This window comes from Bidens hawaiensis, unplaced genomic scaffold, assembly GCF_021521415.1.
Source record: "Bidens hawaiensis isolate Kalapana, Puna unplaced genomic scaffold, B.hawaiensis_p1.1 tig00011236_1, whole genome shotgun sequence".
NCBI classification, from domain to species: Eukaryota; Viridiplantae; Streptophyta; class Magnoliopsida; order Asterales; family Asteraceae; genus Bidens; species Bidens hawaiensis.
The window spans coordinates 351664-357663 of NW_027491876.1; positions in this window are offsets into that span (position 1 = coordinate 351664).

Consider the following 6000-nt stretch of genomic DNA (forward strand, 5'->3'; position numbering starts at 1 on the left):
CAACACAAATAGAACAATAAAGGACAGTTGGATATCCCGAAGTATAATCCTCAGAATACTTGTATCGGCAGGATAGATCGAAATCCCTAACTAACTCTCCGAGTATCCCGGAATTGAAAGAGTCTTCCAATATAGCCGCTGGAGCACTCTTCTTTGAGTCTATCCACGTTCATCCCACGTGCTAATATTAACTATAAGTGCGAGATTTCAGCATACATTCAATATTGACCATTAACCATTACTTGGCCCTTACTCTTGACGGTTATAGCTCATCCAACACGTTTTCTTCAACCACCAACCGTGTATTTTGCATGGACTAAATCAACAATGAATATCTGCAATTGTAAATCAACGCCAAGAGAGAAATATCTATTTATTAGCATTAATACTCAAGATACTAAACTTATTCGAGAATCCTGAACATATTCGGGATCCTGAGCATATTTAGGATCCTGAGCTGACCACAGATCCGACTATAAAATTTGGGCCCAAACATATATATATATATATATATATATATATATATATATATATATGTAGCCTTGCCTTACGAGGCCCGATACCTAACCGATCGAGGCCGGAAAAGTAACCACAAATGGTAACAAGGGATGTATATTATACATATGTTGTGCCATAAGCTTCAAATATTAATTAAGACTAAGTAAGCTAATAAAAATACAAAACTTGGTCAGTTTGAATTTTGAAAGTCAAACTGCCAAGAACAAAGAAAAACAAGCTTAAAGAATCTTGAATTTGAGTGCGAAAATAAAATACTAGTAGGGATGGATGTGGGAAATGGTCTTGTATTTATGGGACAAGGTTTAAGGGTTAAACAAGGTGTTTATGGAGTAAAATCCGAGTTTTGGATAAAGGAACCAACAAGAAAACCAAAGCTGCAGCAGATGTCTGGTGCCACCATCGCGGTACGTGACCAAAGAGGGTCTAACTCATCGCGTGGCGCGATGGGTTGGGCTGGTATAATTTTCCAAGTTTCAAAAATGACAGAAATGGCCCCCGGAGTTCGTTTTAAGTGTTTTTAACGCGTTTTATGGACCGAAAAGTATGTTTTTGAGACCCAACAAGTGATCCATAATTTTGATTATGTCGAAGGTTTCGGCTTACAAAATGGGTTAGTTTACATGACAATTATAAAAAGAAAACGAATCGAACCCAAAATTGAAGAATATCACAAGTTATTTGTCAATATTGCTTATACTTAGTTATTTATAAATCAGCAACTTTGATCAAACTCAATACTCGATCGGCCAGTTTTGCAATCTCAAAGCGATAGAGCTATCAATATTTAGTTTTTACCTAGGTGTTGGTTTTGAAATCCTTCCATGATCCATGCGTGAGAATTTATCTTTGGCGTCGAATACTACGCCTTCCAAAGCTGCCAAAAATGAAAAAAATATGGTCAACACCAAAAACAACAGTTATCCGAGAAAACATTTGCCTATATACATCAACTCTGTTAACCAAAAAAATACTTAAATGTTTAGCCCAAAGATTGATCTTAATATTCCCCCCCCCCCCCCCAATTAAAGTAACCTAACAAAACGAGCGGACGTATAGATATTCTTGTATACGCACCATGAGTTTTTGAAGCTGATCCTTTTGTCTGGGGTTGTGTAAACTTTCAAGCATCCGAGACGTTGATGGATCCTGCAAATAAAATGCATTTGATTGTCAGTTCTACATGACCAACCACAAATAACCATTAACTTATTTAAAAGAAACCATTAATAATGATACCTGCCTAATGATGAAATCTAAACCGAATCATGTTTGAACTTTAATTTTCACCCGATTGATTTTAAAAGTCGAAACCTTACAAAAATCTGAAACTTTTATGAACCGAACCCTGCTTTAACTCGTCAGAACTCTATAGTGTCTTAATATTCACAACCTGTTAACATTCAATATTTAAAATTTAATAAGTTTGCAAGTTGAATACATAAAATGTTACTTATATATTACTATATTATAATACCTTTAAATAAACTCTTTCATGGAAATCCACTAATTTGCTAAGCTTGGTAACAAACTGTTGATTGCCAGATTTCATAACAATATAACAAACTAAAAACATAGCAAACCTAACCTTAACAAACACAAAACAAAATGCTAAAACATAACAAATAAATCATATTCCATATTACAAGAATCTATTTGTTTGCATACAACAGTTCATGTAAGGTAATTAATTTCCTATGCAAGTTATATATACAACTAATGTCCTTGAAATTTCAAGGCATAGTAACGAAATCTTAATTTAATAAACAACAATGCAATTCCAAAGCAAGTGGTCTAGCTGCTAGTACAACTTGTTATGTGCAAGTCAATCATAACATAACTGCATATCAAAGTTTGTTTCCTATAAACTCGAATATCATTCGACATACGATAATAACTCAATAACTATCAGATTTTACAACTACATAATCAGATAATCAATCTTTAACTTCAAATTATCATAATAACATCTCAAATCAGTTAATCAGAAAATAAGTCAGATTCACGAAAACAATATCCAGATTAAAAATAAAAAAAGTTAGAAATATATAAATCAAGTACAAACAAGTGATCTGAATAGGAGAAATCTTACATATTAGAGTAATATGTTCCAGATATTGCAAAGCAACAACGAAAACCCTAGATTTTGAGGATTTTATTAGTACCAATGGCATGAGGTCTATCACCAAACAGGTTTGTTGTGCGGATTTAATCGATTGTCCAGAGGTGAAGAGCGGAAGAGAAGAAGCGATTTGTGAATTAGGGTGGAGAAGATGGATGCTACGACGATAGCTGGATGTTGATTGTTGTTGTTGTTGAAGTTAACAATGGGTTCTGGAGGAGGAGAAAATGATTGATAAATGTGAAGGCATAACTTTAGAGTTGTACTGTTTTGATAAACATATTTTAAATTATAAAATGACGCGCATAACTTTATCTTTTCATTTATGACACTAATTAATGAGATACAAAAATATGTGTCATAAATCTTTAAAATTTTTAAAAATATGACTTTCTTTTAATGACACACACATTTGAATGTCATAAATCCCCGCGTGTCATAGTGCACATATCATTAAAGGCATTTTCTCTAGTAGTGATGTATTCTATCTTTTACCTTCTGTTTGAATCGTAAATAATTTTTTTACATCGCTTAATCAGATGTTGTAAGGCCTGGTCTTGATGCCCTACATTGGACGTTCAATTTAATAATAAATACAATTCTAAATATCATAGTGATTAAAACATACGCAGAAAAATAAAAACTTCAACCATTTGTTACAAATATTAAAAACTCTTTCAAATACATTGACACTGTCTTTCAGTTCAGACATAAAAACATATCGATGCGAGTCTTCGATGCCATGTGTCCCACCTCAAACCAGCTTTTTTCATTCTACTCACATGCGTGCAAACTAAAAGTCACCTACGCTGTGCGAGTTCTAGTTTAACAACTCATATGTTAAACTTACACATTTATCATACATATTAGTATCCGAAGATACTTTTCTTACCTTTGACTTGCATTTACTTTCTTATTTCTTACATACACTTTCATTACTCTTACATATACATACATTTACTCTTACACATTCTTACATAATCTTACAATTATTCATACATTTTTGCACAAATAATATAAGGGTCAGCCGCACTAACTCCTGCACATATATTATAAGGGTTTGTCGCCCTAACTCTTGCCAATATAATATAAGAGTCTGTTACCCTAACTGTTGCACAAATATTATAAGGGTATGCCACACTAACTCTTGCACAAATGTTATAAGGGTCTGCCACCCTAACTCTTGCACCGATATCATAGAGTCGGCTACTCTATTCTTGCTCAGATATTAGAAGGGTCTGCCACCCTGACTCTTACATTCTACTCTTTACTTTACTCCTACAATCACACACAAGTAAGAAAAGTAAACACACATTACAAATTCTTACAAACATATTTTAATTCTTTTCAGTTGTTAATCATCATATATATATATATATATACACTTTTAGTCTTACAAGTATGCACACAGCCCAAAAAACATATAAAGAGAAGGGGCTAGAACTCACCTGGATCCTGTCCTTTTCAGAATTGACTGTAACACATCTCCTTAGCTGCGGAAGGCTATCTGTGTAACAATTTATAGGCATCAATTAATACTTCTAACCAGATCACACTTCTTAAGTTAGTGAATCCCCTAACGAACAGTAGTCTCGGGGTAGCGCCCCTAGTAGCAGGGTCCTAGGGGTAGCAACCCCTAGTAGGGTCCAAGGGGAAGAGCCCCTGGCTGGGGTTAAGCCGAGTTTCCCAAACGAATGAAGTTAAATTTCCAAACGAATCAAGTCGAGTTCCTAAAAGAGTCGACGAATCAAGTCGAATTTCCAAACAAATCAAGTCGATTCGAGTTTCCAAACGAATTAAGTCGAGTTTCAAAACTAATCGAATCGAGTTTTCAAACAAATGGAGTTGAGTTTCGAAACGAATGCTAAATGAGATTGACATACTTCAATCTACTCCATTGACCGTCAAGGTTCGAGTGTAGAGGGTTTGTAGTGTGAAGGATAACAATAATGCCAATGAGAATTTTCTAATTGAATTGGTTCTTATGGACGAATATGTAATTATTGTTTTTAATTTTTTTTGTTTATATTTCTATTTAATGTATTAAGTTATAAAATGTGACATTGACTGTTTCTTATATACCCTCTTATCATAGGGAAGCCGAATGCAATCAACAGTTTTCAAACAAGATATTTTCTATTTCAAACGTTATTTGAATGAGAATGCTACAATGACTAGAGTACCCTAACCTTGGATTTAATGGATCTAATTACAAGGTCATTAACTATCCCGATAAGTTGGTTTTGAATTTCGGTACCCATGTCAATCCTTGCAATGAGTTTGAGGGTCCTATGTTCGGCTTTAAGTTTTCTTCATTTAAATCAATAACTGACAAAGTCATCCCCTTCAAAAAAACTAGAGGTGTTAATTTCCATTTTGTATTATATACTTCTTATGCTTTTGTTTATTTTTTAAGTAATTTTTTTAAATTTTTTTATCATATTCTCATGCTAATTGTTGTAGATATAATTGGGCATGTTGTTCATGTCTTTACCGATAACAATTCAAATTTAAAAGATGTCAAACAAAAGAAAAGGCTAACAATGGAGGTTTCTGATTTAAGATATATATATTACCTCATTATTATATTATTGTCATTTTTCTTTATTATGGTAAAACCATAATGTTTAAGTTCTAATATTAATTTTTTTTCTTATCAGTAAATGTGTTTATATCATTATTTGGGATGATTATACATTACAATTCTCAAAGTATGTTGTTGAACATTTTGATAAAAGGCATATGATTATCTGATGCCGATTGTTTGGTAGAGTCAAATATTATAAAGGTATGTTCGATTATTTGTGTTTAATTATTTTTTCTTGTAAACTATATTTTTTTATAAGGATTATGTTGTCTTTTATTTTTTCTAACTTATGTAGATAAATTAGATGTGTTTAATTCGTATGGTTAAGACATAGTTGTGTTTCATCAATGACTATTGGTTTGAAGTTGAAGATTACAAAAACCAATAATTATACATATATCACCCTAATTTATTCACTATAATTATGTTTTATTGGTTTAAATATTCTGATGTACTTCCCTATTAATTAACAAATACACTTTGTTCGCTATTTTGGACAACAATGTTGATGGTCCAGTTTTGTAGGCTAATTCCTGTAAGAATGATGTCTACTTTTGATTAGAGTTTCTGAAGGCTACATCATTTTATAATATATGTGAGATTTGCACAATCATACAGGTAATTATTTCTGTTTAAGAAAATATCAAAAATGATATAGATTTTTATTCATACGATACATGTTAACCTAACATTCTAATTAATTTCAGCCAAAGAGTGTTATGCTACTTGTGGCATTTTGGGTTTTTCGTTTCCTACGCATTGTAATTTTTACCAG